Below are 23,771 nucleotides of genomic sequence, written 5' to 3'. Positions count from 1 at the left end.
AGTAAGTGGAGCGAGAAAAAAGAATTTGATAGTTTCAGCCGCCTAGTAGTAATAGAAGAAAAATTATTTTTTGCTTGCTTCAGACCTTACCCCTTTCTGAACGAAAGGAAGTATGGGTCAGGATAGGAGGAAAGGGGATGAAGAGAACATTTTACCTTCCTTCAAGCTGTTCAGATTTCTTTGTATTAGGCACCAATACAAGGAACCACAACCACCCTGACTCAGCAGGGCAGGAGACATCATTTGCAGGACCCTCTAGTGTCTGGGAGATCAAAGGTTATGATCCTCTAATAGGGGATCTTTAATCACCCATTTTTGTCGATGTCTTCAGGGCTAGGAATTTATATAAATGCCAAAAGGAGATCCTTCATAACCCCTTCCCTTTCAACTACAGGTTCAATCCTGTTCCAAGATTGGAAGATTCATCTTAATTAAAGGTGCCTCATTCTCATAATTTGGAGGTCACTGCATTTTTTCCCACTTGATCTTTAACAGGATTTGCTAGGCAGTCTCCTGCATCTGCTTTGAGTTGAGGTAAAATATGAGTCCCCCATGAAGAGATATAAAAAATACTTTAAGTTTTGAATCTTGTCCTTTATAAAAGACTAACATATTTTTCACAATTCTCTCATTTGAATAGAATCTGTCGCCTTGGAACCATGTTATTACACACAGGAAAAATGGTAACTTCTTCCTTATAGATCTAAGATGACCATGTGCATAAAAATAGCCTTAAAATCATAGGCAAAATGTGGCTTCTCCAAGGCTTTTTGGCCTATCCTTTGGAAAATCCTCGCCATATGTCTTTCAACCCCCAATCCCAATAAGAATTAATTTATAATGAGCCAGGGTGAATTACCAAAAAGTAGTCATACCCACTTCAACCTTATAGTTAAATTATTATTTCTAGCATTCATTTGCTTACTATGTGGCAAACACTGTTGTACTTACATGCATTTTCTAATTTAAAACCCAGTACAATTCCATGAGATAGGTACTGTCATCATCTCCATGTTGAGAAAACAAAAGCAGAGATTTAATGACTTCATATTCAGTAAGTGGCAGCAGCAAAATATGAACTCAGGCAATGATCCCCAAAAATGTTGTACAATTGCTATAATGCTTCTTTGGGTAGTCTGTAAAATTTTATTTCTCCATAAACATAAGGACATGAAGTACTCTGCTGGAGGTTAGTTGTAATTAGGGAGCACTATTTCCAACGATAAGGTATCCATAATCCAAAGTCTATTCTCATAAGAATGTTTCCCTTCTCATAAAAGAGGCTATATGGAATATATAGTGAGAAAAGCACTAATTTAGACATAAGTGATCTTAGATCTGGATTCACCGCAGCTAGATTTCTATTGTGACACTAAGTTCCCTGGACTTCTGATGCCTCATCTTTATTATGTGCATTTATATACACAATATTTTTAGTGTTTTTTTTTTTTTTTGAGAGAGAGACAGAGACAGAGACAGTGCAAGCAAGGGAGGGGCAGGGAGAGAGGGAGACACAGAATCTGAAGCAGGCTCCAGGCTTTGAGCTGTCAGCACAGAGCCTAATGCTGGGCTCAAACTCGTGAACTGCGAGATCATGACTTGAGCTGAAGTGGAACGCTCAACTGATAGAGCCACCCAGGCACCTCTATATACAATTCTAAATACTCTGAGAATTACATGGCTAACACCCTCCTGTACAAAATCCAATGGAATTTAATTGAAGTGAGGGAATAAAATTTCCACACTGCAGATGCAACTATCTGCAGTAATAAAGGAGCAGTTTCTTAACCTCCAGCATTATTGCCAAATGTCCCCTGATAATGGGAGGGCAGCATAGTTCACCATTATAGATGGATCCCACATCTCTTCCTCTATTCTCAAAATGTAGATGTCATTCCAGGGATATTGTCAGAATCATTGACTTAAATTTTGGGGGGAAAGGAAAAGATGAGGGGATTTATTCTAAGTCTAGGAGGATGTATCTAATCATTTCCTGTAGATTATAAAAGTGAGGCCCTCAAAAGTCATCCTATCTTTAACATTCTTCTTCCATGTATTTTTCTTCTGAGAAACAAAGGTTTTTTTTTTCATTATACCTGTAAATTCTGCTTCCTCACCACCAAGTTCCCCACAGAAATGATAGGTTTTATGTAAGTAGTTATCCGCAAGTCTGCTTAAATCCAACTTCTTTCCTACCTTAGTCTACATTCCCCTATTCCTTTGATATTCTCTTATGCATTCAAATGATGAGAACTTTCATCACTTTAGCACTTTAGAGAAGTTATTATTTTGATCCAGAGTATACGTGGAAAAGAAATCAGAGTGGGTAAATGGAACATCGCCACTAGGAATGCTGGTTAGTACTGGAAGAAAGACTGTGGCAAAACCCAGGAGCTGAGGGCAATAAAAACCCCTCAAGAATTACCTTTATACAAGATATGGAAGCAACCTAAGCACCTACCATTGACAAATGGATAAGGAAGATGTGATATATGTATACAATGGAATATTATACAGCAATAAAAGTGGTGTGATCTTGCCTCGTGACAACATGGATGGACCTAGAGGGTATTGTGCAAGTGAAATAAGTAAAACTGAGAAAGACACATACCCTATGAATTCACTCATGTGGAATCTAAAAACAAAAAACAAAACGAAAAACAAAAAAAATGAATAAACAAGCAAAAAGCAGAATCAGACCTATAGAGAACAAACTGATGGCAGCCATAATGATGGAGGGGGGTCGGGAGATGGGCAAAATGGGTGAAGGGAAGTGGGACATACAGGCTTCATATAAAATGAGTAAATCACTAGAATAGGGAACATTGTCAATAATATTGTTATAACATTATGATGATGAATGGTAGCTCACTTGTGGTGAGCATAACATAATGTATAGAGAAGTTGAATTACTATGTTATACACCTGAAACTAATGTAACACTGTGGGTGAACCACACCCAATTTTTTTTAAAAGATCTCCTTTATCAAGCCAAGAGAAGCAATGTAGTTAAAAGGTTAAAAGTATGGAAACTGTTCCTAGGTTTCCCCATTTACCATGTAACTGTCTTAATGCTCCATCATTTGGCATAATTCCTAAGAACTGTATCAAGGTCCTTCAGTGGACTTTCACGGCCTCCATTTTTTTAAAACCCAGTATCTTAAAAGACACAGCACCACGTGGACCCTGTTCTGATGTAGAGCCACTCCACCCTGTTGATAAAAAGCCTTTGGCTGGCACCTGCAAGGTCTTTTGTCCTTGGAGAGGCAATAAACCCTCTTCCCATAGTACTCAAGGAAGGGGATTGTTCTCTCCCAGTGCACCCTTGAGAAACGCTACACCTCGCCTGGCGCGTTCTGGGGCCAGCTCCCTCCTCCCCAGGAGTGTGGCTGCTCCAGGATTCTCTCCGGAGGAAGTCGCACACTTTTGAAACCTCTGAGTTTCAGTTCCTAAAATTGTTTGCAAAATAAATGTATTCTCTAGACCAGTAGCTACATACCAAATGAAGTGTTTTTAACTCGCCCTCACTGATGAGGATTAAAGAAGGTTGTTTGCAAAATGGAAACTGGCACTCTCAGTATTTCTCATTCCCCAGTCGTGGTCCAGAGGTTTCCCTCTTGTGCTAACTAGATGCCAACTTTTATAAGCCCTCGCTTTTGACTGCACAGAAAGCGTTCCCTCCCCTCCATGCTTATGCTGTTTTATCTGCAATTCACATACACCTTGATCCTGCCAAGCCTTCTCCCTCCAAGTGTGGTGATCTTTCTGCCTCCGCAGATCAATTTCCTGGGTGTTCCAAGTGATCTTACCTCAATATAGCTGTGTTTGAGGAACAAGGAAAACGCCAGTCCCCTACTTCTCTGCCATCTTAAATCCCCTCTTCCTTCATCTTTTTAAAAGCTGCACCTATAACTAGCAGTTTTTATGCCCACTCATTGTGAACAAAATGGCTGGCTCGATTTTAGGCCCAACTTAAATTACACAATGTTCAAACTGAAATGCTAGGTTTCCTAAGTCTACTAGTTCCAGTAACACTACCTTTTCCAAAGAAATAACTGAGGAAAACTTATAACCAAGGGCAAAATAGCGACCTATTTAGGAGGATCAAGTTAATCTTGTTTGGCCTGGAACAAAACAGTAGAGGAGCACACAGTGATCACCTCATCCTTACCCCACAGAAAATATGAAAGGTGGAAAATACTACCAAATGCTTTGTCATTTTCTAAATATTGCTGCTGCCTCATTAAACTTGGCATATCTGACCTTTTTTCATTAAGCAAGACATGATGTTTTTTATTCCCTCTCCATCAGAGGATTGTAACTGAAAACTTTGAGGACCAATGGTACGACAAACCCAGGAGCAAGCAGAGCAAAATGACAGGGAGACTGGTAAGTCAGCCCATGAGGGAATCAGAGCTACCAAAGGAAACAGAGCCTTGCAGGACACCCAAGAATAACCTCAGGGAGCTCTTTCCTAACCTCTCCAGTTTCCCCACCAGCTTTCTCCCTGTCCCACACACCTAGTCTTGCAGGGAAATGAAAATAACCACTAAGGGCTACCTACGTACATTCCCTTTCAGAAGCAACACATCAGGATATGGGCCAATTTTATGATCTGACACCATACTCATTTATAAGGTTAAATGAGTTTCCCAGGCATCAGTATTAAAAGCACATGTACTGAAGTCACTTGGCCCATAAGGACTTAAGACTTTCTTCAAACACAATATTTATTGCCTGTAAGCACTGCAGGGAGTCATACACCTATGAAGTCACCAATCTAACATTTGAGTATTTAATCATTCAAAATTCTAGGAACACCAAAGATCTCTTCACCTACTCAGGGATTGGGACTGTAACTTCTTTAATTATAGTGATTTCCTGCCCAAATACATCCTACTTCCCACATCCTTACAAAAAGTTTTGTTATACCTTACTCCTATACCACCCTGTACCTCAATAATTTTTTGCTGTTCACATTTTTTTAATTGGGTTTCTACTTCTCAGTGTCGCTGACCAAAGCAACTGAAAGAATAAAGAAATGAGACCTCAAACCATGTATGTAAACTGGGTAATTAAGGTAATAAAAAAAAAATGAGATTACTAGCATACCTAGGAACAGTGAGGTAGAACTTGTCACATCAAAATACAAAATTTTCAGAACAGTACATTTTATTTCACATTAGACAACACATTCCCCAATTTGTCTCAGTTGTGACATGTCGATAGCTTTAGATTGCTTTTGGTGGTCACCCATGCTGAGCAAGATTTTTAATCTTCAAAACACTCAAAAATCAAAGATTCTGCATTTTCACATCAGTTCACAAGTCAAAGTGTATCTTCCCATTTATTGGAACATTTGGCATAGATTCCCTTTTAGGCAGAAGGGTAGAGATGAAGCCATTTCCTTTATAAATGTATTTGTTCATAATTTCATTTGTGCCATAAAAATTCAGATGATAGTATGTTCTTATTCTTATCAATAGCAGTAGTCTTAGGATGTCAGGAACTGTGAAAGGAAGGCTTTTAGTTACTTTCTCCTGTCTAATTTCCAATAATGTACTTCCCGACCCCAACTTGAAAATAGGGGTGTTACAGAATCCATCTGATACCACAGTATTAAAGGCCAAACAGTATTTCAGATATATCTGATGCCTAAATAAAAATGTACAAAGTGAAAACCAGAAACATCACACCCAGTTTGTCTTCAACTTTGTTCCCTCCACCAATTATCTTTTGCCATTCACCTATTTCCTTCTTCATTTACAGATGTAAACTAAAAGTTATATAAATTACTGTGAACAATAAAGTCCTCCTCTTTTGCAGTGAATGTTGACTTTAAAACTACCTTCTGATGGAGGTTACATTGATTTAATTAACAAATCCCATAATTATCTAACTCAAGGTTTAGTTGATAACTAGCTCAAAATTGTTGCTCAAAGACTTACAGAAATTAGTGGGGGACAAAGTACCATGTCTTCATCTCAATAAGGACTACTGATCGGAATTGCATTAAACTAAAAAAAGCAATCACCTAGTTAGACTTGGAGGTAGTAATGTTCTTAAAACCAATACAAAACACAGGCAGGCTGCCCTTAGAAACTGGTTTGACCTTTTCTTTCACTCTTCCTCCTATCCCACCCTCTGTGAGTGATTTAAAAATAGAAAAGGTCAAAACCCAGTTGGGCCTAGATTGAGGATTGTTGTTGATTCCCTCCAATTTTTGCCAATTACTTCCAATTTCTATTATTCTGAAATTTTAAACATGATAAAATTGTTAAGCTATTTTAATTAACTGATATTATTCCACTATTAAGAAGTCCTTTCTTGAACATGTTTTGATTGTGAGATTTCTAAAGGTTAAGTTGAGATACTATTGCAAAAGAGAAATCATGTCTCCATCTCCAATTATGTTATGTATTTCAAAGAGATCTATTTAGGCAGCACATATTTGTCAGAATGTAAAAATGTAAACAATTAAAAACAGACAAAACTGGTAAATGCATTTTAAAACCAATTGTGGCTAGAGTATAAGTGTTTCTCCAACGCTGGTACCAATGAGACTGGAATTTGGGAATTGTTTGTCATCCCCCCTTCTGTCCAGCAGTGGTCACAGTCATTTTTCATTAGGGATGGGCCAGGAAAAATAAAGTGTCTATTATAAAGAACGTTCCTGAAACTTAAAGAGCAAGCTCAATAGAAAACCCTGCTTATTGTAGTGGCCAGAGTGGTAGAAGAAACATGGAACAGCAATTAAAACCCACAACGTTATTTACAGACTATACCATGCCCCTAACCAGAAAACAGGCCAAAAGGAAAGATTTAAAAGTTCTCTAGGAAAGCATTTATTTTTTGTTTTTGTTTTTTTCATGTCTCTGGGGCTATCTGGGAACATAGCAAAGAGCTTTATACATAATAGGCATTCAAATGTACTTGTAGAATGAATAAATGAAGAAATGAACAGTAATCTCTTATATTCTAGTCTCAAAGCTAACTAAAAAGTATCTTTCAGTCAAGATCTTTTTTTGTTTTCTGTCTAGCAATTAACACAATGCCTTGAAATAAACACTTCCATTTAAAGAAGAATTTCATTCCTTTTTGTTTTGTTTTGTTTGTTTTTGTTTTGCCCTATTGCATCTCCAAGACACAATAAGTGCCTTTCTTACCAGATCTGTTCCAATTTAACATCACCTTCCTCAAAGTCTGTATAAAGGAAAAGTTCTCTCTTATTCCCACTCTATAAAACATGCCAAAGAGAAGGTGATCATTTGTTCTCAATGTCTTACTATCACAGCTGCTCAATAAACTGAAAGAACTGCAGTCTCTTATTAAATTAGTTCCTATGTTTCCACCATAAACTAGTGAGATTAAAGTACATTTTGGTCTAGGTCCTTTAAGTCTCTTCATTCTCTGCATTTGAGAACATTATACAGGGTAAATAAATTTTTACAAAATACAGAAAATCTAGAAAAAAATCTTTACTGCTCAAGTGGCTTCCTGACTCTATGCCAGGCCAATAAGCAAATATTTTTAAAACCAGTTGTTTTATCTTAATTCTCATCTTAAACCATTCATCTATAATCAAAACAGAATGTTAAAGTAATGAATTAAAGGACAAACCCTAAGCTCCCTTATTATCAGTCTTCTGGCTTCAAACTAGGTCAATGAGCAAGTGAAAATTAGAAAGAATTAGGAAAAAAGTCTTCATTTAACTTTAAAAGAATCATGCCTTATTTTTCTATTTTTTTTAATCTCTAAGGCATGTCAATAGGTTTTCTGGACCAGGCCAACTCAACTAATTTATCTAGCGTAATACTGTCCAGAAAACAGGCACTCAAATATCTACTTACAAATCAATGATGTTTTCTTATCTTCATCTATAATCTGTATTCTGATGCCCTTTTGACTTAGCCATTTCACTTCTCTTAGGACCTAAAATGATGTATTCCACATAAAAGATGCTCTAGGTTTATCATATGAATCTAAAATCAAACCTTAGCCATTTAATTTTAAGCCAGGCAGGGTGGATCTCATTCACCTCCACCTTCAGCATTCAACATTTTAAAGACTGATAGAGAACTATAACATCTTCTTTTTTAAAAATATTTCCCATCTCTTCAGTCTAGCTAGAGAGCAAGGACACCCTCTGATTCAGATATTATCTTTCCACAGAGTTCAGCATTTAGCATACTGCCTGGCACAATTCCATTTTTCCCATGTTTTTATTAAATAAGCTTAGTAGTGCTTAAGTAACTTTTAGTCTGGATCTCACTTATTTCCTTATTTCTCACTGGATTTCTTTATTTCTTCCTATGAACACCTCATAAGAATAAAATCATTTTTATATCCTAGGGCATGGCATAGTTCTAAGCCTCATAGAAAGTAATCATTCATTAAGCCAAGTTATTTCCTTATATCTGTATAGAACAGCAGGCTTGTAAATTTACACAGATCTCTGTTGTAAGTTCAATAATAATGATAATTTCTGCATCCCCGTTTGTTGTCTCCACAGATAAGAGAGAGTAAATAATCAATGTTAATTCAGCAGATATTGCTTATACATGTATGGCAGTTTAATACTTATAAATTGATTTTATACATTATCTGCTGCTACCCAGGACACAATAAAGATGGTTTATCTTCACATCCCTAATGCCTAGCAAGGAGACTGGCACGTAATAGACAATTATTAACCAGTTTTGCATTTACCAAATATTTAATCCTTTGCATATTATATTCAGAGTGTTTAATAGTTAAGAACTCTTCCTCAGATTTTTCCAACTTTTTTCATAGTATAATAAGTGTGATATAATTTTATAAGCCCAGTACTCAGCACCAAATCAGAAAATCAGTAGTTACACTTATATGATGCTTTAGAGTTCCCAAAATGCTGACACATGTATCGGCTTATTCTCAGCTGTAAGCACAATGAAATGATAAATCTTCGTATCTCTTTAGTGCCTATAATAGTGAGTCCACATAGTAAGTAACTGATATTCATTCATTCATTCAACAAGTATTTAAACCCTCAGTTTCTATAACTATTTATATTACCTTTGTCATAGTGGATGTCAGGAACACAATGAGAATTTTCTGGAGACAATGCCTATCTCACAGAAAGTTTTATTCACACAGAAAACAGCTAATGTCTTGTATTTATATAGCACTTTAGAAAGTGCAAGTGCAATCTCAATCATTACATTTACCTGTTACCTGGTAAAATATACTGGTGATAATTTAATTTGACATGACCATTAAAGTCTTGATTGATTAAAACAAGCAATGTCCAATTCTTTACATCTAATCTAGGACATAAGCCCCCCTCTTATTACTTGGAAGCATTATCTTAGATTTCAGAGTACCCAAAATATACCTGGCCCATAAAAGGCAAATAATATTCATAAACATATAACACACTGGTATCTATACAGTGCTTTAGTTTACAAAGTACTTTAATATGCACCTCATAATCTGACATTTTTAATTCCCTAATGAGGACACTGTTTTTCCCTTTGACATCTGTAGCACTTAGCATGGTATGTGACATGTTATAAGTTTTCACAATAGCTTAATCCCTTGTGTTTGCAGTATATTTTATGCTTTAAAAGCAGCTTCCATGTGTTTGCTTTTCTGCTACCTGGAATACTGTATTTTTACTTAAAATTACCAGAGCAGCAGAAACATGATGGCCACAAATATATGAATTATTCATTTATCAAACAATTCCTAATATCTGCATAGTATTACATACTTCTGACAAAGTACTTTATTCAGGCTTCTTTTAATCTTTGTATTCACAGTGTCTAGTAGAATGTACAGTAGAATGTACATACTGTGTAGTCAATATTCATTCATCAACTCTGAAACTCATAAATCTTTAAGTGCTTTACAGTTTACAAAGCACATTCACATATTTTTCTTCAGGTCACCTGGATGTAATAGTACATAATTATTGCATCCTTAAGTGTCTAGCTCAGGGACAGGCACACACAAGTATTATTCAGCACACAGTCCCTGGTATGTATATCAGGGATGATAGTATGGCCCACAGACCAAATCTACTTGGTTCACATGCTAACAGTAGTTTTTCTTTGTAAAGCGTTAATTTAAAAAAATGTGTCAGAGACCATATGGCTCACAAAACCTAAAATATTTACCATTTGACCCTTTACAGAAAGGGTGTGATGACCCCTGATTTACATAATGCTTCACAACTGACAGTGCACTTTAAATGTCAGCTGTGCATGGCTGCTGATATACTATTAATGAGAATGCCTTGCACTTTTTTCTCTGCTTTACAATGCTTTCACATATATTCTCAATTGTTTAAATTTTCTTCTCTCATGGTAAGGGGGGGAAATCAAGGAAAGGATTAAACCTGCTAAGTAAATATTCCCAAGTTCTCTCACCTTTAAACCTTGAGGTGGGTATTAAACCCAGGAGCAGTACTGGCACAGTCTACCAAATTATTAGGCCACTACTATGAGCAGGGAGTTCAAACTGCCTCCTTGGGGCCTCACTCTGTCCCAGGACCAATCATCTGTTTTTTTAACCATCACTAGGGAATCCCAAACCCCAGGAATCCTGCTCACCCAAGCTCAAAGAAGTAAGGTGTTTCTGGCTGGTGCTTCAACAGTCTGGCACACCTGGGTATTTCTTGTCTAATTCTTCTCATTGGCCTGGAACATCTCTTCACATTTTCTCTACATAGCCTAGCACCTTTTTTCCCACAACAGCCTGATGCTTGCCTTTGCTCATCAGCCTATAGCTCCTAAAGAAAAGGGACAACTGAAATACAATGTTACCTATATGTCTCTCTCATGTGAATTGGAGGCAAAGACAAACGGAAATTTAAAAAACAAACAATAAATGGCCCAAAACTGTGATAAAAATTGGCTTAAGACTGGACCAAGCATAATACTGCCAATGTAAAGATATGTTTCCTTAAGGTAATGGCAACATCTAAAAGGACATCTCAAAAAAGTAGGCTTAAATGGAAACATAAGAACTGTCAAGGGAGAACTGAAAATGTCCAAGAGCAGGAAGGATGGCAATAGAAAAAAGCTGGGGTTTAGCGTTCTCATCTTGGGATTTCCTTTGGTCTTGGGGCTTCTATCCTTCTTGGATTCTGTGTCATGGGCTTCTAGCTTCCCACCTAATTTAGCCTTGAGATAGATTTCTCTCTTTGACCTTCTGTCCATCTAGAGGCTGGAGTCCTGGGTCTTTATGTGTGTCTGGGGCCTTCCATCCTTGGATCTTAGATCTTCAAGCTAAAGTTTTTATCTTAGGTCTTAGACATGGTGTCTTATGTCTCAGGCTTTCGATGGGTCCCCATTCTTAGGCCTTCAGTCTCCTACTCTGGGTCTTTGGACTTCTATCTAACTCAAGTCTTGAACTTTCCATCCAACTCAGTCAGGTCTTCTATCCAACAAGGGCCACCTTTTTACATCATGGCTGTCAGGACTTTGGATGGTCTCAAGCCTGAAGTTTCCATCTATCTTGAGACAGGTTTTCCATTTTTGTCTTTAGGTCTCAAGTCTCAAACCATCTGTCTTTTACTTTGGGCCTTCTCTCCATTATGGGCCTTCCACTTTCTGTCCATCATAGGTCTTGGGTCATTTCACGGGGTGTCCTGGCATAACGAACAGCTCTGCAATGTGTATTTTGATAGTTGACACACTGTACCTATTGGGAAGGGGTTAGGAAGCCCCTTTGTCACAAAGACACACACATGATCATACAAATGCACAAAAATATGCAAGGATAGAGTACTGCATAAAGTCAAAGAGGGGGAAACACAGACTCACAAAGAGGCTGAAATACTCAAAGGTGAGTAGAAGGGGAAAAGCAGAGAAGAAACAAGAGAACAGAGATGAATGCTGAAATGGAAAAATCACAAAGAGCAAGGAGACACTGAGACAGAGCAGAAAAAAAAAAAACAGAGAAAAAGAGACACTGAGACAGAGCAGGAAAAAAAAAAAACACAGAGAGAAAAAGAGACACTGAGACAAAGCAGGACAAAATAGAGAGAAAATGGCCCAAGAGAGGCAGAAATTTGAGATAATGAGTAGAAAAAGCAGAAGGGAAGGCAGAATGAGAAAAAGGTGAAATGTGAAACCAACAAGAAGGGTAAGGGAAGACAAAAAATCAGAGTTCACAACAGAACAAGAAGAGAGGTATAGGCAGAACAAGAAATGAACAAAAAGCACACATCATGTGACACAGAGACACAAAGGGAAGAACAGTGAAAGAAGAGCCAGATCTAGGAGAACAAAGAGAATCACTAACAAAATGAAAAAACTGGAGAGAGACATCCAAGACAAGGCACAGACAACTCTTAGGAACAAGAAAATGAGACAAAGATACACAGAGAAGAAACTAACAAGAGAATCATGGAATGGCTGAGACACACTTTAGACAGAGAAGGAAGACCAAAGAGATTCAAGAAAAAAAAATAGACAAAGAAATACACACTTATGAGTGAAAGAGGTAAGCAAAGGTAGACATTCAGAGGAAGAGGGTAAGAAGTAAAGACAAGATAAAGTAAGGGGCACAACAGGCATATGAGAAGCATCACAAAAAGAAGACAACAAAAGAAAACCAAAAAGTGCATTAATAATTACAATAAGCTATCATCAGTACCAATACTACTTATATTACTAACAATAATTATTATAACAACCACCACCAATATAGATGTTTTCTATTTACAAACTTTTACCTTACAAATTTCTTACACAGAATCAAAACATGCCACTAGACGGTATTAATGGTCACCTGTATTGTGTCAAATGAACTTACAAAACTTCTTGGGTTGCCTTTTACTTACCATGTGCCAGACACTGTACTAAACACTTTACATACATGATTTCACTTAAGCCTCACATACGAGTCTAACCACAAACTAAATTGACAAAAGCCATACACCTATTGAGTAGCAGAAGATTTAAACAGAATGTGTACCTTTTAATATCCTGCTTCAATTGTTTACAAGGATTTTCAAAAGAGCCAAATAAGATGCCACGAGTGAATATTATGATATAGGGCCCTTAGAGAGCATCTAGTCAATCCCCTCACTTTATTTCATCACCTTTCTCCATCCCTTTAAAAAACTGACTTCATTTTCATACCCTTCCCAATTACAATGGCAACTTCAGGGACTGGGCTTCCTTTAACACTAAATCTTAACTGTAGTAGATGCTTTCACAAGAGAAGGTGAGAAAGAACCATGGAGAAAAAAAAAATTTCAGAAAAAAAACATTTTTTTTTGTTTTAGGCTTCTATAGTTTACATCTCTAAGAGTATTGAGGCATTTATGTGGTGAAGACAAAGAAAAAACAAGATGAGACTCAATTACTCTGACACAACTGTATGCAGACTGTAATACCTTTGAATTGCTTCAGTGAACCTAGTTGGTAATACAGGTTATTGGTTATCCTCGGAACTCACTTTTGGCACCCCCTGCACGTTAAACCATCATACTTCATCCTATACAAACCTGGAACAAACAACTATTAGCTTTAAAGTGATCCTCACAGGATTATAACACTAACAACTTACTTCATTCTGCTGTTCTAAAATGTTAGCATGCCAGGCATGTTGATCATCCTTTGATGTGTTCAAATTTCTTGCTCTCTGCATTGCTTTGGGGATACAATGATTTGGCAGATAAGAAGGGAACAATCAGAAGCTATAAAAAATGAGAGGGAAACAATGTAAATGCCATAAAGAAGTATTAACTGAGTACTAGGCAAGAGTTATGGGAAAATTCAAATTAATGAGCTATAGAAACGGGTCTCTACAAAGCTTAGAAACATAAAGTTGAGGTTTTTATGTCTTTAGAGATAAAACTAACACACGTTCTTCATTCAACAGAACAGGAAACTATGGCAAAAATAGGAAACTACCTTGCCTAATAACACTCACTGAATCACTGCAAACATCATCAATCCCCTTATTCTTTTGGTTGAATAATCTGTACAAAACCTATATAATCAGGGCTTACTACTTACTGATGCTTACCTCCATCTCCCAACCTACATCCCCTTAATCAGCTTCTCTTATCACCAACCTAGAGTATGCAGGGTCCTGGTTCTTTAGATCCTACATCCTAGATGTGTGGCGACAGATAACTCTGTGCCATTTCTGGTCAGGTTCCATCAACCAGCAAGTACAGCATAAAAAGATACAGCTCCTATGTATCTTCGCAAACAGTTTGTTTTTGCATTTTATCTCAAAGACAGCCCAAGGCATCTTGAAATATGTAAATGATTGTCAAGATTCCCCAATAGGGCCTCAAGAAAGACTCTGGGGACCAAAGGGTCCAAAATGATGATATGCCATGATCAATGGTGCAGATGCAGCAGTTGTTTCCCATGCTCTCCTTAAAGAAAGAACAATTTATGGGAGCCTGGGTGGCTCAGTCGGTTAAGCATCCAACTTTGGCTCAGGTCATGTCCTTGCGGCTGGTGAGTTCAAGACCCGCAACGGGCTCCATGCCTATAGCCTGCCTCGGATTCTGTGTCTCCCTCTCTCTCTGTCCCTCCCCTGCTCGCACTCTGTCTCTCTCTCCCTAAAAAATAAATAAACATTAAAAAAAAGAACAATTTAACTATAAGCCTCTACCACACACTAGTCCTACCCTAAACATCCTAACTCATGCAGCCTACTACTGTCTTCACATTATTTTCAACCATCTCACACCCAGTTGCTTCCCAGGTTAGTTAGGAAGCTGTTTTGACCAAAACATACACAGTTGATAATAATGGAAACAATGTTAATGGAAAACTAAGTGCAACGTAAAACAAGATCAAAATTAAAAGCTACTTATTATGCTTTTAGGGACAACTTACCCACCTCTGATGTGTGGTGGTTGTTGTGAGACTTCATCTTCCTACCTGGGCTCAGGAAAGAATCTTGGTAAAGCCTCCTAGCCTAGGGTTGTTGCCCAGTGATAGTGAGCTTTTCCCCTGGAGGATCCTCATGCCCCATCTCCACCTAGGGATCGTCAAAGGGAATGGGTCACTAACACTGTAGAGCAACAAGCCTATTCTTCAGAGGAAGATCTGGAGAAGAGATAAAAGAAAAATAAGTTACTGAAATGTAGAACACTGGAAAAGTCTGTCCCAATTAGCAATTAGTCATTAAATTAAACCTTGTCTGCCCTTTTCTTCAGATGGATTGAGGGGTGAAAATTTAAAACTGTGTAGCACTCCATATCCTACCTACCAGCCTAACAACATGCAAATGCTTTTATTCATTCCAGCTCCATTCCTTGCATTTCCCTTCATCTCCAAGAGCAATTTAAAACTGAATAACTACCCAAATTCCCATACCATGCTTTATTCTACAGTATCCACTGATGAGCATTTCTCTAGGGTGTATTATTAATATCTTGTTATTCTCATCATAAAATAGGATGGGGTTCAAGAAATCAAGGGCTTGAAAGTAAGAAAGGTAAAGTTTTCTCAACCAAGTGAGCCATCGAGTCACTTAGAAAAACTCCCACGTGATCTGACTCTGAGTTCTTTAAGAATTCTTCACATTGCCTCAGGCTTTTAAAAAGCACTATTTTAAGAACTGAGCAATCTACCTCAATCAAAGTGCCTCTCCATCTAGTTTTATATAGCATTTCCCTCTTTTAATTTTTATATCAAATATTAAGATACTGTAACAATGCCAAGGTAAACAAAACTGTTTTCTACTCAATCCACATAGTACATTTTCTTGAACAGCTCATATAAATGGGGCACCGCCAGAATCCCAGGATATTCAGAGAAATCAATAATGGTTACAGGCATATAAAACACCGGTTATAACAACATCTAAGCATATCTATGCAAAAGGAAAAACAAGATACAGAAAGCTAGGAATCCAGTAAATAGCTTACACAGGCCCTTGGGTCTCTGTTATTCTACCTTTCAGCAATTTTATGGTTCTTCAAATTAACAAATTCTCAACTTTTTAAAACAAGGGAATGACAGTGGCAATGGAATTGGGACTGCCAAAACAGGGCTAGGACACATATCAAGTTGGTACTATGCATCAACAAATCCTCAACACTTACCTACTAGTCTGTCAAAGGAATGTGGAAATAATTTCAATTTCAAGGCTTGCTAATCAGAATGGATAGGTTTGTTCTATCTTTCCTACTAAGTAGCTATGATATGCGAAAGGAAGTGATTTATTGTTTTGCGTCTCTCATTCTTTGTTTTTGAAATGGGGATCAAGTATGCTTGCCCTTATAGACCTCACTGGAGCTTAGCTCTGGAGGGATAAATGAAATAATAGGCCACACTCATCTGTAAAGTCAAAATATATGTGTCTACGACCAAAAAAAAAAATGTAGGAACTGATAAAAAAAAAACAAACTGGCTCATGTTCTGTGTTAAAAGCAGAGCTGCAAGAAGTTAAAGTCCATAAAGCCAAAGACAGAATTCCCATAATGATGAGCTCCCCAAACTACCTTTTTTTTTCCAGGTGGCCTGCAAGCCATCATCTTAGGTTATTTGGAGTTTATCCAGATTCTCAAAAGGAAAGATCTGCTGAATGTGAAGCTGCTTAGAGCTACTTGCAGTTCTCAGGTTTCACATGCTCAGAACATCCTTGAGAAGAAAGACAGGACTCAGGAAGACACCAAAACTGTTGAGAAATCCTCAACAATAAAAACAAAGCACTTTGTATGGTATGGTGTGGAAAGCACCAGGTATGGCTTCCAGATTCCTGATCAGGAATTACTATATGATAAGTACCTTTATATCAGTATCAAACAAATTCTAACAGAAGTATGTGAAAGATCACTTATTCAACTCTACTCTTTAGATAAGATATCCAGTGAAACCAAACCGGTGTTCTATGATGTTCTTTCTCAATATGAGCAGAATAGGCTTCAAAATCTCTTGGCAACATCCTTTCCCATCCTTATTTAAGATTAGATACTTTATCCCCTAATACAGGCTTCCAGTTAAACATGGCAATTCATGCATATCTATACATATTTATTCTGCTCCTTCTTGAAACCCCATTAATGATGGTAAATGGGCATTCCATGTACAAGTAAATTTACTCAAAGAATTTTTAAATTAATGGATTGAAGTACAAATTCATTTATACACACCCCAGTTAAGATACCTAAAAAGAAATGACTAGTCCAATCTCTCCAGATCTTCTGATCCACTCTGAACCATATTTACTGAGTATGGCTGCATTAGACCAAAGCCTTCTAGTTTTGTTATTACACTGATGACATGTTCAAGAAGCATTCCCTTTCCATTAAAGGGAAGCTAAAGCCAGAGAAAGTGATTACATTTTGGAACTGGTAAAAAAAAAAAAAAAAAAGCAAAACAAAAAAAACCATATTTTAGGATTCAATACTCATTGACAAGAATTTTAAGACTCTCAATCTGTCATCTCATAGTTCAACAAAACGTCAACATACTTTAGACCTAAAACCCTAGAGTCATAGCTGGCCAGCTGGTACAAGTACTCCAACACTAGCCAAGTCACAGAATCATCACAGCTAGAAGGGGTATTATTGATCATATAATTGGACATTTTCATTCCCTAAAGAAACTGGGAGCCCTGGAAATGAAATTCCATCAATGTTATACAACTAGTTAGTAGGTGGCCAAGTGGTACTTAAACCCAGGTTATCTCTCAATTCAGAGGTCTTTTGCCTGTGGGGTATGGGCAAGGACACTCAGGAGTATAGGAGGCTTCTACAAAATTTTTTACCACATTTATATTTCACCATAAAAATAGTCTAGATCATTTAGATGACTACCTTTAAATGGAAAAATTCCAGTGCCAAATTAGTGGCAAGTGGTACTACTTTTGTTGCCTGGAGTTTAAAGAAAAGGACAGAGGAAAACAATATATCAATGAATATTGTACCAAATGAAAGACAAATAGCACTGCTATGTGCTATAACAAGATCTTGCAGCAGCTTGAAAAGGGTAATAATTTGGTTAAGGGTATTAACAGCACATGAGAGAAAAGACATGCCATGCTGCAAAGAAGCAATACGATAATAGTAACATTTTCACATTTTAGTAGCCATTTATATACTATTACTTTGTATACTTGCTGTGTTTTACAGTTTTATTATCGAACTAAGCACAAAGACTTTATTCTTATTTTTTTCATGCTCTTTAGCTTAAAAATTATTTCCATGAACTCAGAAGGGGCATAAGAATTTTTTAAAGAAAAGTTTAATCAAATACAGCAAAATGATAATTGTAGAATCTAAGTGGTGAGTATATTGGTGTTCACTAAACAAATTTTTCAACTTTTCTGAAAATGTTCATAATAAATGTTGGAGGGGAAAGAGGAAAAAATTGAGACAAGAGCTCCCTACTGTCAAACTTGTTGTACAGATTTCAGAAACAGTGTCTCAAATATCTAACATAAAATATAAAAATTATGCTCAATAAAAATTAACATGTTACTACTCCATATGCAATACAAGTGACACATCAATCAGAACACTTAAAAATTAGCACACCAATTAGCTTGAATAAAATTCAGTAAAATTACAATGTTGAAAATTGCATTTGGGTTACAAATTGCCAGGAAAAAAAATCTACTCCTTGGGTCTTATGTAGGTACTTTGGACAGCTAGCTGGAAGTCACTAAATGGATTTTCTCTATCTTACATAGGAACATGCCCTTCTCTTCCCTCCCCGCCTCCAGTGTTCTCAAGGTACTATAGTTTATCACAAAAAAAATACTGAGAAAATAAATGCATACCCAAGAAACAGATTACCTAACTTTATTAGAGTAATTTAACCTGAAAATGAGGTGCAAAATGTGGAAATTGGGATAGAGCCTAGTTGTTAAGAAAGGTTTGTTTCTGCAACCTATTGTAAGTTTCAAAACTTAGAGAAACATTTAGGGTAGAACAGTCATATTTAATTTCAGAAACTTTTAATCAACCTATAGCTAAACTCTCCCTAAACTCAACCATAGAGGCAACTGTCAATGTACTCACCTACCCTAACATGAACATAAAAAAAAAAAAAAAATCCCCTAACCAAGCCAGGCTGTTGGAGTAGAAAGTAACAGATAATGCACGAGAGAAGACTATAATGATTCATGGGATAATGGGCTATAGTTGGAAATCTCTGTATAAACCCATGTTCAGCTGAAACTAGAGATTATTACACATATAAATACTAATAGATATGTACATATACATGAGTTAATATGCATATATATATATATATATATATATATACATCTTTTTGCTCTTATCAATTCAGAAGGTATAGAAGCAATAACACCCCAGTAGCAATGAGCACACATAGCACCCACATCTCAATTTCTAATACTGCTCTCCAATAAAAAGAATAGAACTCATTGGAGAAATGGTAGATTCTGGGATGAGAGACATACACATGAGCCTGCAGCATCTTGTAGTGCCAGAAAGAGCTCAAACAAAAAACAAAAACTCACAAGGATGAGGTTATATTCAAGGAACCAACTGAAAGAACTCCCACTGGCCAAAGCTGAAACAATATGAACCAAAATAAGTAATACTGAATCATTATCCAGCATATAAAATAAATATTCATGAGTCCACATTGGTATATGTGAATTATTAAATAAATACATAAACTGGGGGAGAAAAGATACATTTTCTATGCAGAAGAATTCCAAATAACTTATGTAGATACTCAACCATCAAAGAGGTGGAGCAAAACTCCCCATTCTTTAAGCATATAGTGACTTCCTTTCAAATACACTATGATAAGGGAAAAAGTAATTTTTTTAATATTTATTTATTTTTTGAGAGAGAGCGTATGTGAGTGAGAGTGTGAGCATGAGTAGGAGAGAGGCAGAGACAGAGGGAGAGAATCACAAGCAGGTTCCACACTCAGCACCGAGCCCAATGTGGGGCTCAATCCCACGACCTTGAGATCAAGACCTGAGCCAATATCAAAAGTCAGACGTTCAACCAACTGAGCCACCCAGGAGCCCCAGGAAAAAAAATAATTTTATATGTTAAGTGGAGAAACTTGGCAAACAGTACCTTAGCCAAGTGATAAGGATCAATATCAACAATGATATGTCATATTGATAGTATGTACTCAAGAAGTAAAAATGGCAGTCTATTTCTGTGGTCTTCCACCCAAAAACTCATGCTGAGTCTTGTCATGAGAAGAACATCAGACAAATCCCAATAAAGGGACATTTTACAGAATACTTGACCGTTAGTCCTCAAAATTGTCAAGGCTATCAAAAAATAAAGTCTGAGAAACTATCATAACTAAGAGGAGCCTAAGGAAGACATGACTACTAGATAAAATGTGGTATCTTGGACGGGATCCTGTAACATTAAAAAAGCATTAAAGAAAAACTGAGGAAATGTAAATAAAGTATGGACTTTAGTTAATAATAATGTAGCAATACTGGTTCACTAATTGTGACAAATGTATCACAGCACTATAACATGTTAATAGTAAGGAAAAATGGGTGTGGGGTATACAGAAACTCCCTCTGTACTCTCTTCAAAACCATTCAGTAAACCTCTAAAATAAGCAAGTTTTTTTTTTTCTTTTAAATCTTCCAACCAGATGCTGAAAGCTTAAAAATCGCAGGGTTTTTGTTTTGTTTTTTTTTTATTTATTTTTTTAATATGAAATTTATTGTCAAATTGGTTTCCATACAACATGTTTTTTTTTTTTTTTAAAGCAAGTGCAAAATGGACCTGAGAACTGGTAATTCTGTGTTCCAGATTTTGCTGCAGTAGGTATCATCATTGTTGGCAAATCTGGCCTAAAGACTTGCTTTTTCTTTTCTGTTTATAGGGATTTAATTGTACTTAGTTTTAAAGTTGAAACATATGAGGCCCAAATATGAAGAATCCATAATGTCAAAGTTATTAAAATTAGCAATTAAACTCTTATTCTTGTTCATCAGACTTTATGGAAGGACCCAGTCAATCCATTACAAAACGAAGACAGTGAGTCATAGACAGTTTTCAGTCAGGGAAACATGTAAGGCTAGAAAATTCTAATGGTATATAGATCATAGAATAATTGCATACCAATGCTAAGCAATGGCAAGCATACTAACAAACAAAAAATATTGTATGCCATAAGTTTTCAAAGCTATGAATTAAAGTAACCTAGGTATTTGATAATGAGTCCAGTAATGTAATAGAGTATGACAAAAGTTTTCACCTCTATGGATAAGGTAACCTAGAAATTTTATGAGACGTGGTAATGTACACTGATCTCCCAGCAATATCCTTACTTCCAAACTGTTACAAACATTCAGTTACAGGGGCGCCTGGGTGGCGCAGTCGGTTAAGCGTCCGACTTCAGCCAGGTCACGATCTCGCGGTCTGTGAGTTCGAGCCCCGCGTCAGGCTCTGGGCTGATGGCTCGGAGCCTGGAGCCTGTTTCAGATTCTGTGTCTCCCTCTCTCTCTGCCCCTCCCCCGTTCATGCTCTGTCTCTCTCTGTCCCAAAAATAAAAAATAAAAAACGTTGAAAAAAAAAATTAAAAAAAAAAAAAAAACATTCAGTTACATATTTTATGCAATAAGAAAGTATTACTTGGATCTGCTGCATAGCCTCTAACATTTCTGGGGAAATTAGAATAGCATTCTAGTTGGTCAAACAAAATAATAAGTCTACCCAACATCTAAGAAATCTAGCACTGGCCAAATTTAAAATTTGCTTCAATCTCTCATCCTATCATGAAGAAATCAAAAGCTCATTTCCAACGTAGTCATCAGAATGAAGGATAGAGTTCTTTATCAAATTCATTTGCACAGGGAGCACAAGGAGCCTAACATTCGATGTCTCAGTACTCTAATTTGGAGAGATCAAGGAAAAGCAATCAAGTAAAACCTAAATCACCAATAAAAAGTCAACACAATATCATCAATATAATGATATATAACTGTGCATGGCCATTGAAGTTTAACTTGTTAAATTCAGTGGGTCAGCCAAGTCTCAAACAAATACTTAAGATTCAACTTGAGTTGGATTTTGAGGGAAACCAGTGTTAAGTGCTATTTGTCTATGCCAAAACTATGGTACTGAGAATATCAAGTTTTCTTCCAATCCAATCTGCAAGGCTTGAGGCAGAGGAAGGCATTAGCTCTGTTTAACCATACACCATCAATACTCTGTCACCAACCAAGTTTATAAGGTTTGGGGGAACAGTTACCTCAGTTCAGATATCAATTTTCTTCTCTTTAATATGGTAAATTCCCAGAACACTTTCACAAATTAGAATATTTTAGCAGACACCACAGATTAACTTTTTAAATTATTTACTTCAAGTCAAACTCCCATGCAGGTGTACATTTGCTAACCAGGGCCCAGATATCCTGAAAAAAAATTATGAATGCTTAATCATAGCAGCCCTAGGTCTTATGTTTTTCTACAATTTAGGGAGGTGGTTAGAGAAATGGGTAGATAAGTTGTAGAAAGGTAGAAAAACTAAAGGGGCATTTGGGAAAAGATGCACAAAACAAGGATCAGAAAACTTCCTCCAATCCTACATATTAAGGTTCTATAAGAAAGAAAGTCAGAAATGAAATCACAATAACCACTTAGAGAAATACCCAAAAAAAACCTTAAGTGCCTTCCAATTTTCCAAATGACAAAATGTCATTTTCAGGGATTGAGACATTCAATTCAAGTCTCTGTCTTAATTTATCAGCCATCCCTAGACTGAAGTTGAGACAGATGGTGATTTTATCCAAGGACCAGGACCAAAGGCTAAATGTTCCTATTCCCACTTCTGAACTTTTTCATAATTTTGCCAGCATCTCATTCCTTCTGTCCCCAAACTCATGAAAAGAAGTGACTCTAAGAAAACATGTGCTTCATTAAAATACACTTGCAAAAAGCAAGAAACACTGCAGTTGTGTCTATAAGCCTTTAGCCTACATATCCCGAGTAAACTGACCAAACTGCTCCCTAGTCATACTTTGCATTTTCCCCTTGCCATCACTTTGCTCAATAAGAGTGTTTCTTTCACTCTTCTTCCTCTGTGCCCCACAGAACTTCCCAACATGTTTATGCTACTCATCAAATTGCCCAACACCATAATTATTTGCTCATTTTAGCATCCTTGTTGACAGGAATCATATCTATGGTTTTGTTATTTATTCCAGTATATAACCCAATAAGTATTTGTTGAGTTAACACAAAGATTATATCAATTTTGAAGATGCCCACATTTTCAGAGCATCCCATTTTATAAATGCTAGAGACTTTATTTCAAGCAATGAATTGAAATATAATATAATTAATTATAATATAATATAATATAATATCCAAGATTCACCTTTGGATGCTGTCTAGTGCAGGCTTCAATCCACTTAAAATTGATCCATCCTTCCTCTTCAGTGGGGGTATAGAACCAGCTCAGAATTGATCCCTTTAAAACAAATTCCAATAAATATTTATAGTTGTATATCAATGTTGAATAATTTCATTAGCAACAAAAAAAGGTCTCAAGCATAGACCAGTGTTTCTCAAATTGGGGTGATAAGAACCCTGGGGGTTTGTGGATATATTCTCCGGGATCCCCAAATCCTACATAAATTATATAAAACATCATATACCTTTAATAAAGATATCTTAAAATTGGAAAACATGTTTACATTTCAAATAACCTTGTTAAGTCACTGTTTCTCAAAACATATATTCTTTAGGATCTCAAGAAATTTTGTTCCTTTAAAACACATTTTATCCTGACTAATTCAGTTTGAGAAACAATGGCATAGACCACATCTCCAAGGTGGCTCAG

General features: G+C 36.6%; 1 long non-coding RNA gene across 6 annotated transcripts in view; it reads right to left on the bottom strand.

The window, feature by feature from the left end:
* Window positions 1-5,154: 5,154 nt before the first annotated feature.
* Window positions 5,155-23,771, bottom strand: part of LOC145714000 (uncharacterized) — a 28,986-nt gene continuing 10,369 nt past the window's right edge. The window contains exons 2-7 of one of the 6 annotated variants that reach the window (XR_014136760.1): window positions 23,307-23,399; window positions 17,117-17,314; window positions 16,463-16,604; window positions 14,853-15,065; window positions 13,561-13,690; window positions 5,155-12,473 (exon numbers count right to left, since the gene is read on the bottom strand). This is a non-coding gene — a long non-coding RNA (uncharacterized LOC145714000). Of the gene's footprint in view, window positions 12,474-13,560; window positions 13,691-14,852; window positions 15,066-16,462; window positions 16,642-17,116; window positions 17,315-23,306; window positions 23,400-23,771 lie in introns of all 6 variants that reach the window. The other 5 variants (XR_014136758.1, XR_014136759.1, XR_014136756.1 and 2 more) reach the window with 5 other exon arrangements.

The sequence above is a fragment of the Panthera onca genome, chromosome X, assembly GCF_046562875.1.
Source record: "Panthera onca isolate mPanOnc1 chromosome X, mPanOnc1 haplotype 2, whole genome shotgun sequence".
Lineage (NCBI taxonomy): Eukaryota > Metazoa > Chordata > Mammalia > Carnivora > Felidae > Panthera > Panthera onca.
Note: the sequence above shows the minus strand (reverse complement) of the source record. Positions and strands in the feature narration are given on the sequence as shown.